Source organism: Pleurodeles waltl, chromosome 2_2 (assembly GCF_031143425.1).
Source record: "Pleurodeles waltl isolate 20211129_DDA chromosome 2_2, aPleWal1.hap1.20221129, whole genome shotgun sequence".
Taxonomy (NCBI): domain Eukaryota; kingdom Metazoa; phylum Chordata; class Amphibia; order Caudata; family Salamandridae; genus Pleurodeles; species Pleurodeles waltl.
Genome location: NC_090439.1, coordinates 271,752,877 through 271,766,500, shown reverse-complemented (window position 1 = coordinate 271,766,500; position 13,624 = coordinate 271,752,877).

The following is a 13,624-nucleotide window of genomic DNA, read 5'->3' as shown; positions in this document are numbered from 1 at the left end:
GCTGTCCCACTGCATTGACCCTGTCAACAATTCTCCGCCATAGCGCCATCTTCCTTGCAATGGAGGTCTGCTGCACCTGTGATCCAAATAGCTGTGGCTCTACCCGGATGATTTCCTCCACCATGACCCTGAGCTCCTCCTCATAAAACCTGGGGTGTCTTTGAGGTGCCATGATTTGGTGTGAGTGATGTGTGAGGTGATGATTGATGTGATGTGTGAGGTGATGTGTTGGGGTGTGTGGTGTGAGGTGCATGGATGGTATATGAGTGATGGTGTTGTGTGCCTCTGGATGCTGGTGTGGTCTCTGCTTTTCTCTCTCTCTGCTTCTTCCAAATCTTTCGCTGTAAGGGGTTGTGGGTAATGTGGGTGGGTGTTTTATAGTGTTGTGAGTGTGGGTGTGGTGTGTGTATGTGTGTCAGGTGTGTGTATTTTGCATTGTCCAATGTGGTTGTGTTTTGTAGGTGTGTGTGTATTTTGAGCACAGCGTGTGTTCCGCCAATGGTTTACTGTGGTTGTAAGACCGCTGCATTGATTCGTGGGTCGTGATACTGTGGGCGTATTCCTGTTGGCGTAACAGCGTGGGTTTTGCTACCGCTAGTTTATCACTGACCTTTGGTGTGGCAGACTTGTGTGGGTGTCCGCATAGTGGCACAATTCTCAGTGTGGGTCATAATACCCGTTGTAGATTTTTGCTGTGGAAACGGTATGTTGGCGGCCGTCGGCACGACGGTAAGCGGGGTTTAACACCAGGATTGTAATGTTGTGGGCCTTAGTCTTCTCAAAAGTTAAAAAGAAGAATATAAGGGGCAGGGTAGTGATACCCTGCCCTCCTATCTCTTGTAGGGAGGTCTGTGAGGAACCAAATGAAAATGCAGAAAATGCAGAAACTGTCATTTTCTGCAAACCTTAAGTAATCATGCAGAATTGTGGCCAAAAGAAACCAAAATGGCAGCTCCCATTGTGGGTTTCATTAAAATGGCCCCCAGGATGGCCAGATCCCACACCCAATACACATTTTCCTGCCAAAAGGAGCGAGGTCAGAGAAGACATGTCTGCTCCCACCTAGTGGGAGCTTTAAAAAAAGCTCCTGCCAGGTGAGAGCAGACATTGGTTTCCCTGCCACACTCTTGCTGGCAGGGAAACTCCGATTTCTGGTGGGAGCATGAAAAAACAGTTGCTCCTGCTGTGTAGCATCAATGGCAGCTACCAGTGCACCCAGGATGGGTGCATTCATGGAGACAGAGGGTCCCTCATGGGCCCAACATAGTGTTATATGGGCACCCTGGGTGGGAACCGGGGCATCCACCTAAGGCGATAGGGTCCTTGGGGGCACCATTAGCTTGCAGATGGGCTCCACATGCCTAACTCTCCTTAAAAAAAGAAAAACCCCAGGGGGACAGTCCCTAGTGGCTTGGGGAGGTGGGTGTCATGCAGCCATCCCCTTCATAAAAAATAAAGGCCCTAGGGGATGGAGTCCCTGGGGCTGTAATGGATCAGGCAGAGTTGCCACGTGCACCGCTTCCTTTAATAAAAAAGAAAGGTCCCAAAGGATGTGGTCACTAGGACCATAAATGCTCAGGAAGGAGGAGCTGCATGCACCCCTCACCATCAATTGAAAAAAAGATTGTCCCAAGTGGGCACAGGGTCACCAAAATGGATAATAAATTAGCAGCAGGAGCCGCTCATTTGCCACTCGTTTATTATTAACTGTTCTTTCAAAAGGCACTCATAATGCCCTGCAAGGGATTTTGTTTATAGTTATTTCAGCTTGGTGGGACCGCTAGAATAGGGAGGGACACCAACAAGCTTTTTTTGATGTTTTGAGGGGCTGCAAGGAATATAGGAATAGCAGCCCCCAGCAATGCTAAAATAAGTGTAAGTCTCTTGGGACATTAAAACCATGACCTCAGGATAACTTACCATTCAAGCTTTTAAATCACTGATAGAGCTCTATGATCTTCAGCTGGAGTGCAAAGCCTTCTTTGTTGAACATTTTTGTAATAGTCCCTGTCACTAAACATTGCATTTTATGAATCACTGAAATGTATATTAAAAATAGAATATTCGTGATTTTTGAAGAAAAATGATAGATAGGATTCATATATATTGGTATGCTCACTACTTGAGAAAGCCAAACGTCCCATTTTTGATGAGGGATGGGGTGTCCAGGGCTGAATTGGTACATGGAGGGGGAAGGCCCTCTCCTTTTGCAATAAATCCAGCCCTCAGCGGTTGGGGTCCCTGGGGCCTGAGGAGCTTCAATGAGGGGGATGCACATCCCCTCCTCTCCCCTCCCCTTCAAATGTATATCAGTCTTGAGGTATAGGGTCCCCTTGGCCTTAACAAGGCTCGGGAAGGAGGGCTGTTCACCCCTCCTCCGATAACTGATTTGGCAGGGGGGAATGGGGTCCTTGTGGCTTGAGGCGGTTCAAGGAGAGGGGTCCCGCATATTCCCCTTTGAATGTATTTCAGATGGGGTCACTGAGGTCTGTAGAAGGCTCAAGGAGTGGGTGCACGTCACTACCCTTCATATTAAACAGCATGCCCAGAGGTTGGGGTCACCTGCCGAAGTCAGCTTTGGGATGGGGGCCCAATACACACCTCCTCCCCAAAAAATATTTATTGAACACAGGACCCTGGCCCACCATGGGAGGCATATTAAGTTTCAAAAATATAGTAGGGTACTGATATCCTATCGAAGTAGAGCAGAATCATGGCCAAAAAGCATTTCTTAAAACTTTGGTCCCTCTGGGACAAATCCCCAAAGTCTCGGAAGGCAGGGTTTCCATCCCTTCTCCCCTTGTAAATTTGTTTTAAACCTTTTTCAGGACTAGGGTTTAGTCTTTGAGTGCAGTAATGGTTGCTGCAACATTTTCTTTCATGTTGTGATCAAGCAATCAGAGCCCTGGCTCCTGTGGGACCTCCACTCCTACAGAAGTGAGATACCCAAAGTGGAAAAAAGCCTCCCCAGCTCTTAGCCAAATTTGGTGTAATTTTGTTCAGCAGTTTTTGTGGTAGCACTGGACAAAATTCTTATGGAAATTGCATGGGAATGTTGCATTTTGGGATCCACCCTTTTTCTCGGCCCCCAGTAAAAACCAAACCACTAGAATTTTCATGAAGGTGCAAAGCAAAAAATAAGCACTTTTGGAAAAGTTTTTGAAGATTAATTAAACAGCACCAAAGTTAGTAGCTAACCAAAAATTGCTTTCCTTATGGAAATACAGACCTCGCTATAAATAACCAGTGATGACAGCTACTGGGTAATATATACATATAAATATTCTTCATTGGTGGATGATGTAAAGTTTAATGGTGATACATTAAGGGGGTGCAAAGAAAAAAGGGGGTCCCAGAATACATTTTTCCACCAATGCATCTTTAATAGTCTTTTTACTTGAGCATAGCAACAAACTGGCCAAGCAGATTTGTATATAAATCATAGGGTGCAAAGGTTCCTTTTTGGTATTAGATTTAATTTGGTTAAATAGTTATAAGGGATTATAACTTAGTAATATATTTGGCCTCAGTAGACCTTGATAATTTTGCTTAAACCATGGTACATGCCGATGATGCAGCATATGATTGGCTAAGGACTGTCTTTAAAGACGTAAAAGGTAGTCATGTTGTTTAGCCCACACTGTGTTGTGTGGTTTATGTTGAAATATAGAGTACTACTGTTTAATAAGAGCATAGCAAGGCTTGTGGTATTTTAGCTAAGTCTGTAAAGGTAGGTAAAAGTAGTTTTATTAATTACTTCGTATATGTTTAAAAAACATTTATACAGTACAGGCAACGTATATTCATGGTGATGTTGTGGCACAATATAAATTCATGTTGATCTTTGTGGATTAGGCCAGGACGATAGGGTAATAAACAATTTGCTAGAATGTTACATAAAATGTTGTATGCCCTTTTAAGAAATAATAGTGGAAGATAAGATGTTTTGTTTTCAGAATCATGGTTGGGATTTGGAATAGATGTAACTAGTTAATGGAGGGAGTAATCAGCAACAGAATGCCTCAGCAAACATGTTTGCTAGACTATGAGCCAGGAGCAATTCATGCACTGCTTAATATTCCACAGGAAAGCTATCTGATCCTGGCATCTTGTCACATAATAGGGCACATATTGCATGCTGAATCTTCTTTTCCCTAAACTGTACTTTCAGGAGTTCTGTTGGGGTATAAGTGGCAGGGTCAGGCCCACAAAGAATTGGACCACTATCCCAGCACGAGACATGGGGCAGCCTCATAAAGCCTCTCATAATATTGTTTGAATGTAGGGTTAATGTCATATTAGGTAAATTTCCAGCTTCTTAAAGAATTGCGAACAAGATGGATTGAAGTGAGAGGAATGTGCTGTCTGGTCACACATGCTAGAAATCACCCTGGCCATCAGCTCCAGCATGTGATTGCCATGGGAATCTATGTCCAGGCAGCACAGACATGCCCGCAGGCCAGCATGTTTATCTCTACCTTGTAGGAACTTTTCCAAGACCTTAGTGGCAGTAATCTCCCTAGTCTTGAGGTCTCATAAGGCATTTTCTGTTGTATCGAGATAATCTAATATAGATTTATGTTCACCTTTTGTAGTATGTATGGTGGTGCTTCGCACCACAGCCTTGTATGCCTCCAATTCTATCTCCACAGAAGAGGCTTACTCTGCATTTTCTTGGAAATATTGCTTGGTAGCTTTGCGCAAAATCTCCCTTGAATGTATCCTTTTCAACCATGAGAGCTGCAACTGAAAGGTAATAATGGGAGTAGGATTTGTGCAAGTAATCAGCTTGGGATATTTGAGATTTCAAGAGATGGGGCAGACCAAGCGGTTAAGTTAGACATAGAGCGGGTGAGGGGGCAAATAAAATGGGTATTCGCTGGCACCAGGATTTTGGGCCCTCCATGCGTCAATCGATCCTAATGCAATTGCCATTCACACAACGCAGCATAGTTGCAAACTCCAGGGGTGCCTGTGCATAGGGGATATGAATGGTCTAAATCAGTTTCTATAACTGTGTTAAATCTCACTCTGCAGTAAATTAACCCTCCTAAAGGTGGTAGCTGTGTAGAAAGGGTTATCAGGTACCTTAGCTGATCAACACTGCAGGCATACAAGAACCCAGTACTTCTAGTAACTCATCTAAATTGCCCCTGACCAATTTGAACCTCAACTCTGGCTAAGTTTGTGTGCTTTCCTCTACAAATGGAATCCCTGCACATACACATTTGGTAGTACCCCTAATGTATGAGGAATAAGTGGTGCTGTACATCTGTTCCCCCATCTACATTGTAATGTGAGTGCCCTTTTCCTTCAAGTGTATTCTTGAAGAAAGGCTATGTGAGCCCTCATACTGTGCCTGGATTTTGTAGTGTTTCCAAACAGTCCTCATCCCATGCACATTCAAAGTGAAAATACTAAAGCTACTCTATGTCCCTGTGGTAGCGTTGGTGGTGTGAATTGCGAGGGGTAATTAGTTCAAACAATGATAACATCGGAAGGCAATAAGTGAACCAGTGTGTATAATACAATGTGATGGCAGCAGCAGGCCTCACTCCAAGATATACCGCCCAACCCACTAATAACAACCCAGCCAGCGACAGAACAGTCATCCACCCAAACAACCCACAGTTCCCAACAGAGCTATGTCAGTAAACAACATGCTGAGATCGCGTCATGTGAGAGAGCAGTCAATCAGCTAGGGAGGGAGACATCTGACACAGGAATTAAAGAGGGGTCAGCCCCCACCTGGCACATTCTCTCCTTTCAACTCAGTTCACCTCAGTGGATATCAAACTAAACCAATGCATCGGAGATCATGTAAGTGATGAGTATGTGAAAGCCCCAGCCAACCCTTGAGGGACAAGTATAAGGTCAATTGTTGGTACGAGCATTAACATCAATGATGTGTCTTTTTCATCTTCCTCTGACATCTTGAGTGTATGATACAGTGTTGTTGGAGGTGCACCTGGAGGAGGCTTCATTGTTGGGATGCAGTGCATCCATTACACACAGCATATATAGTGGATAGGTTTTGAGGGGTGCTTTCCATTGCTCTGTGTAGAGTGTTGTGTTGAGGCCTTCACTATTCTCCAGAATACCAGTGATATGTAATTTATTGCATCAGAATCTGAGTTCTGCATCTTTGGCCCACCACGCCAAGAGTCTAACCCTGTCCATAAGGTCTGTGATTTGTTTTGTGACTTTACTGCTCTGAGGACAAAGTTCAAGCATCAATTTTTCATCTCTCATGGCCTTCAGTTTGTGCTGGTCGTCTACTGACATTGCATTCATTTTAGTCTTCATCACTGCTCAGAAGTCATTGACCATGGCAAGTATTAGGTCTTGCTTCTTCACAGAGATGTCTGAGCTTGTAGACAGATATCTCAGCTGTGACACTGGGTGCAGTGTGGTATTCTCAGGAGAGGTTCCCAGAAAGGTCTGAGTTAATGTCAAAATATTTTTTGCAGCTCTAAGGTGCCACGTTGGATGTGTCATGGATAAAAGAGTATCTGAAGCTGAAACGAGGGGACAAAACAGATAGGGTATTTCAGGTTATTGGTTGGAAAATAAAACTTTACACCCTGCTGTCAGGGTCTTCCATTGTACAATGCCACTGGGGTAGATGTTTGCAAGAGAGACACAGGCCTTGTGTAGTTTCCCAGCAAATAGATGACAACCAAAACCACAGTCAACCGTACACCCAATGCCTCACAGCGTCAATCAGATTTACTAAGAGACTCAGCATGTGCAGCCACCACAGAATTAAGGGCCCATTGAGGCAACTAAATAAAGCTGGATTAGGTATATGTAGGAGTTTGTCTGGCTCCCTACAACTCTGCAAGGAGAGTCAGCATGTCAGGGGAGATCCATTGTGGTGTATAGGGATTAGGGCTGTGTGTAATTGCTGCGAACAGGAGAGATGTCTCATGGTCATACACATTCCCGGTCCTACAGCAGATCATCAGTCTATGACCAGTCAGACACCCAAATCTGCTATTATCATTTAGAGAGGTTAGTGGAGTGGATCGGCATATGCTGCCACTAAAGTAGTGGTGCTCCATGACACTAGGTTCAACCCAGAGACCTAATACTCCACTACACACTCAGAGCACTGGTGGCTTAGTGGAGTTGAAGGGCTGGCACAGGATTTCATGTGGGAGTACCCATCTGGCAAATATGTTCACTTCAGAAGACCTCTGACTGAGTGGGGCCTTATATGTTCCACACAACCCAAATTGCATCCCCTTGTCGCATGGCAATAATCAAGCTAGTCCATAATTTTGAGCAGGCACCCGCGTTAAGAAAAGAGGCATTAAGCTGTGTGCTCCCCCCAGAGGGCATATCTTCTCATTAACTATCAGCACATATCGGTCTTTCACCAGGTACGGACCCAAGCATTCAAGAGAAGTGGAGAAGCCCACCCATCGGGTGGTCCCAACGCAGTGGTTACAACTCCTCTCAAATGGAGAAAGTAGATTGTTTAAGCCTGCAGCACAACAAAAGCCCATATGACCAATGTACAAGCCCTCTTCTCAGGTGGTAAAGGTAGACACAACACAGTGTCAGGGATGCCGGGGGGAGTGAGGGAGAAGACCCGTTCCCTCACCACCCCTATACAGTGCTAAACTCACCACTGCCTCCACATCCTCACAGGCAGGACACTGTTCATTGCTAGGGGCTGCATTAGGGGGCCTGTTAAAGTCCATCTTTAGACCGCTACTTTCAGAATAGCTTAGCGGGACTGCAGCTGAGCATGTGGAGGAGACTCCTCAAGGCCACAGCAAGCCACATCTCTCAACCCAGAAATTTGGTGAATAGATTTCAGCCCCCCACATGACACAACAGATTGGCCTCAGGGGGTCCTGTCTCAGTGTGCAGCAAGCTGGGTTGATCGAGCTCCGCTGCAGATCGCTGGGGATGTGTGGGCCGAGCATGAAACCAAGCTAGATCATGTCTGCTATATTTCAGGGCTGACAACTTTATCATACCTTCCATATTAATAAATGCTTTCAAATGATTACCTTTTTTAGATTTAGGTCTACTTATTTGTTAATGTTACTGTTCCACTTTCTTATTTCCCTTTGATTATTGGCTAATGGATTCCTATTGTGTATTCCCTTTGGTTTTTGCTCATTTACAGATGTTTCTTAAAATCCACATTTATACTCAATTGCTCCCACGTTTTGGGTTGATGGTTATTTATAAATACTGGTTGATTTGATGTTTTGTCTTCTTTCAATTTAATTTCTTAATTATGAACAGCAGGTTTAATAGTGTGTGTAACTGCCTTATATTTGGGTTTTTGTTGCCAATGTATGTTAGAAGCAGTTGAATAAAAGCAAATGTAAAAAAAGATATCAAATAAAAAATGAGAAGACTAGACTGTTTTGTGATGCTACACACAGCTTAAAAGTGTTCTTGGGGATGTGTACCCATGTTAATTTTTAGGTTTACAAGAGAAAAATCAGGGACTGGATGATTCACTAATTAAATAAATAAATCAGCCAGCGCAGCATACCTATGCTTCAGAACAAAATGGTTGTGATATGACATCATATGAACTACCTGCGCCCCCCCCATCCCTAGGTGAACTCATCAGAACAAACATTAAAGGAAGCATATGCAGCAGAGTAAATATGCCAGACAAACTACTTTATACGAAAGCGGAATGCAGTTAACCTTTGGTATACATGGGCATTGTTAACACGTCTCTTTATGATGTTTTATTACACATCAGAACTCGTTTTAGGCCAGTGAATCTTTTGACCCAGTTGAGAGACACCGTAGGACGAGATAGCTAATCAATATATCAATCAATACATCAATAATGTCATCAATATTTATCACAACAATTCATTTCACTTTAGTCAAAGTCATTAATCAATTCAAAGACACTACCATGACCTTTCAGCCGTGAATAACCACACCAGTTTAGTAGAATTTTATGAGTTTTAGTCCCTATTAATTACAGTCTAATCGCAAATGCGTTAATCACAACACCAAGAAACATAATAGCATAGTGACGATATGGCAACTTTGATAAGATTTCATTAAAGCAAGAATCACAAACATCAAAACATAACACGGCGTAAACATAGATCAAGTTTAGCGGAGTGTCAATAATGCGTCAGTTCAACAGAGCATAGTCTCGTCTTTTGTCTATTTGCGTCAGTTTTAATGAACACCTGTCCTAACCTCTGATTAGCATTCACATGTTGGGCTTCATGCAAAACAATTTAGAACACTAACTTGGAAAACATCTATCTAAGGTCTCTGTCAAAAGTAAGCAGTTGGTACCTAGAAAGGAAAAGCAAACAGACAAATTACAATTGCATTGTCATAATTACCCTCCAAAGTTTAGGTCAGCGCACAGGTTCAACCTTCATCTTCAGGACATCAGTCAAATCGCCATCAGTCAGAATTCAGCTTTGGGGCAAAAGGGCACTTTCCTCGTGAGGAGCTAAAGTGTAAAATGAACAATCTAAGGGCGAGGATGGTTTTAATAAAACATCAAATCACCAAACAGAGTGACAGAGTTTCTGGATAAAATCAATAGCATTCCCTACCTAATTCTAATTGACTCCCCGTGACATGAGTTTTTATCTCTTTTTCGTAGTACATTCCCCTAAAATTCTATTGGACATTTGCTATACCCCACTATCTTTAACCTATCATGAAGTACATTAGGTAATCTAACTCTTCACTCCATATTATTTTACAAGTTTTTGATTGGTCTTCGTAATTTACATCTTCAGAGGTGGCCCGCCCGGTGTGATTTCATCCTTTTGTAATTCTTTGCACATCTTTTGGTCAGCAGTTCCATTGTCTTCACCAGTTTGAACGACCTTGTACATCATATTAATCTACATTGTTTCAATTCACTTTTAACATTTAGGCCCTCATTCTGACCTTGGCGGGCGGCGGAGGCCGCCCGCCAAAGTCCCGCCGTCAGGTTACCGTTCCGCGGTCGAAAGACCGCGGTGGTAATTCTGACTTTCCCGCTGGGCTGGCGGGCGGTCGCCTTCAGACCGCCAGCCAGCCCAGCGGGAAAGAGGCTTCCACGATGAAGCCGTCTCGGAATCGAGCCGGCGGAGTGGAAGCTGTGCGACGGGTGCAGTTGCACCCGTCGCGTATTTCACTGTCTGCGCAGCAGACAGTGAAATACATGTAGGGGCCCTCTTACGGGGGCCCCTGCAATGCCCATGCCAGTGGCATGGGCACTGCAGGGGCCCCCAGGGGCCCCGCGACCCCCCCTACCGCCATCCGGATCTCGGCGGTCCGACCGCCGGGATCTGGATGGCGGTAGGGGGGGTCGGAATCCCCGCGGCGGTGCAGCAAGCTGCGCCGCCGCGGAGGATTCAATGGGGCCGCGGTACACTGGCGGGACCCCGCCAGCGGTGCCGGTCCGACCGCGGCTTTACCGCCGCGGTCGGAATCCCCATTGGAGCACCGCCGGCCTGTCGGCGGTGCTCCCGCGGTCCTCCGCCCTGGCGGTCAAAGACCGCCAGGGTCAGAATGACCACCTTAGTCTGTGGATGAAGGGAGATGGTGAGAACGGATCTAACATGGTTACATTCATCTTCCAAGTCGAAGGAAAGAATAAACAGGGTCATGGCACCTTGTGAGTCAGCACACTGAAAAATAGAAAAATGCATTTAATATGAGAGCCAGGCAGCTAAGCTCTGGCTCACGCTAACTTAAGGCCTATGAGGTTTTCACGACAGATTTAATAACGCAAATGTTAATATAAACTTATTTAAACGTAATATGAACATTTTGATTATCATTATTAATTTGCGTATACATTGGTGGCCACTCATCGTGGTCACAATTCAAGCGCATGTCTAAGCAAAATTACTATTATTATAGTTTCTATGCGGCAGCATCACACATTAATTCATAAACATTTCATGTTAACATAGATTATATAAGCTACGCTCTCTCAGTCCCTTCTCTGATGACATTCGTCATCACACAAACCTTTCCCTTTCGACCTTTCACTTAATTTTTCACTTTACACATAATGCGCATTTCATCATCTTGTCCCTTGTGTGAACTTTCCCAAATTTCATTAAACATCTTCTCCCTTTCATTTTCCTCATTCTTTCTGCTTCTCTTTGTCCAATTTCTTTTGATTTTGTCATTTATTTTGCATGCTCCCCATAATCCTAATAGACAGGCCAGAACAATTAATAGACCCCCTAAAAGTTTTGCAAGTACCCCATTCCAAATATTGCTAAACCAGCTCCCTACTCTGGCAATTTCTTTTCCCAATTTCTCCTACACTCCAGGTTCCTTCAAATCCTTCAAATCTGCACTATCTTTAGTTAGGTTAGTAAGCATACCTCTAATCTTTTTACTATTGTCAGGTATATATGAGCAACAATGACGCTCGTTGAGCATCTTGCAGACTCCGCTGCTCTTTGCTAAAAGAATGTCTAAAGCAAGCCGATTTTGAAGAGTCATAGCTCTTTCCGCAGCAAGTTCAGTATCCATCAGGAGTATAGCCCCTGTAAAATTTGTCAGCATTTTATCCACAATAGTAGACAACTTTTGAATCTTTATGGAGTTTAAAATAACCCCTACTGAAGGAATTATGGCTCCAAATATGTCTCCAACGACAGCAGCCGCTGTCTCTCGTTTTGTCTAGCATGCTGTAATTCAGACATTTTAGGTATTTGCTTAAGTCATCAATCTGGTAAATCTTTGGGAAAACTATTCCCAAATAACATGTCCCATACCATCCCTTAGGGAGACGGTAATAAGCATTAAGTCCACAGATATAATAGATCCCAGGGATCGCTGGATCCTGCCCATTTAACATGAATGTCCATTTTCTCTGAAACAAAAACACATGCCTGCATTCACTCGTTCCCACAAATAAAGTGTCCTGTTCAGATTTCGGCCTATATATACAAAACCTTCCTACATGTAATGCATCTACAGCTAGTTTGCCTTGTGTCTTTATTGCAGTGTAAGCATAATCATTTGCATATGTGCGTTTTTCTAACCCTTTTTCTAATCTTTCTTTCAATGCTTTGCGTCTATCATCAGTGTGATCTGAAAAGCTTTTCTCTACAGGTGTCAATAAGCAAGTCAGATTGTTGCAGTGTGCATAAGCTGTCCCAAATGTAAGCGTTGGTGCAAAGAAACCTCTTACTAATTTTATACTATGCTCCTTAGCTAGCTTATTCAAAAACTCAATCACAGGCACAAAAGAAAGGAAAACACAACATCCAAATCTGAATACAAATATTGCACATGCTCTTGATTATAGAATCTTGTTAATAGCAAGCTACAACTTATCCCGTATGTTAGTGGAAGGCAATGGTAGGTGACCACTTCTTGCACTGATGAAGGAATCTTTGTGCACACATAACAGTTTTTCGCATCCATGGTCTCAACGTACTCATTCAACAGGCGATAGAAGACATTAGTAGAAAGTTCCCCCCTTGAGTTAGTTCCCTCATGCAAATGTTTTGCATCCTGCCCATGGTGTTAATGTAGTAGTTTCAGGTTTTGAAGCATTGTTAGTCACTTTTGTATCCAACCACGGCATTCCCACAATCACTCCCACAATCATTGTGGCACACACAATACCTAATATAAGATTCAACCAACCACACACCTTACTCTTCTTGTTACGACCTCTATTATAAGCCATGGCAGTAAGGAATCAGATAGCAGAACAATAATCAACTTGAGGACGATATAAAACTCCCCCTTTTTTTTTCATTTTTTTTTTCTTCTTGATGCAAAAGTCTCTTTCTCTCTCTCTGCGTGTATGTACAGCGTTTCACTCAATCCAGGACCCCCTTTTGTCAAATCAGGTTAGCAGCTTGTCATAATCAGGTTCTCAAAGTCAAATCAGGTTATCAGTGTCGCATCTGGTAATTTATAAGTCTCTTTTCTTTAGATTTTCAGTTTTCGATTTTTAACAAAGGCTTTTCTTTGAGTTACTTCAGATACCATAGTATTGGACTGGTACTTATCGATCAAAACAGAACGCTAAAAATTCTTGTTGCCATTCAGATGTTGTTGCATATGCCCACTCAGGACCTGCGTACCTTCTATTTGCGATTCTTTTTCTTTTTAGTCTGCATTCACCTTACAATTCTCCTTCACTCAGGTCCTCTACTCGGGATGTATCTGTTACTTCTGTTATTGTTTCACCTGGTATGCTCCTTTCTTTTGCAGTTTGTTTCTCTGGCCAGTTATCTCCTTTATGTGTCTTCTTCCGGCTGGTCTTTTCAGGACACTGAACAGCACCCTCCTCTTGTAATATGGTGCTTTCTCTTGATGGGCCTGTAACTGGCTCAGGGGATGCTGGTGTACTTTGATCTCTTTCTACTATTTCACCTTCTTCTTCTTCTGGATCTGTATCGGGTTCAAGTTCTAACCCGTATCCGTCTGCTTCTAGGAGAACCTCTCCTTGATTTAGTCCCTGCTGCCTCTGCTGAGATAGGCACACTGTCACCTCTCTCGAACTCGTTTACTATTTGAGGGACAAGGCTGTTCTCAGTGGGCTCTCCTGTAGTCTCAGTTCCCTCTTGGTTGTTCTCGGGCCCTGAGACCTCCCTTTCTGTTGAGCCAGAAACTTCAAGTTCCTCATCAGTTGGAC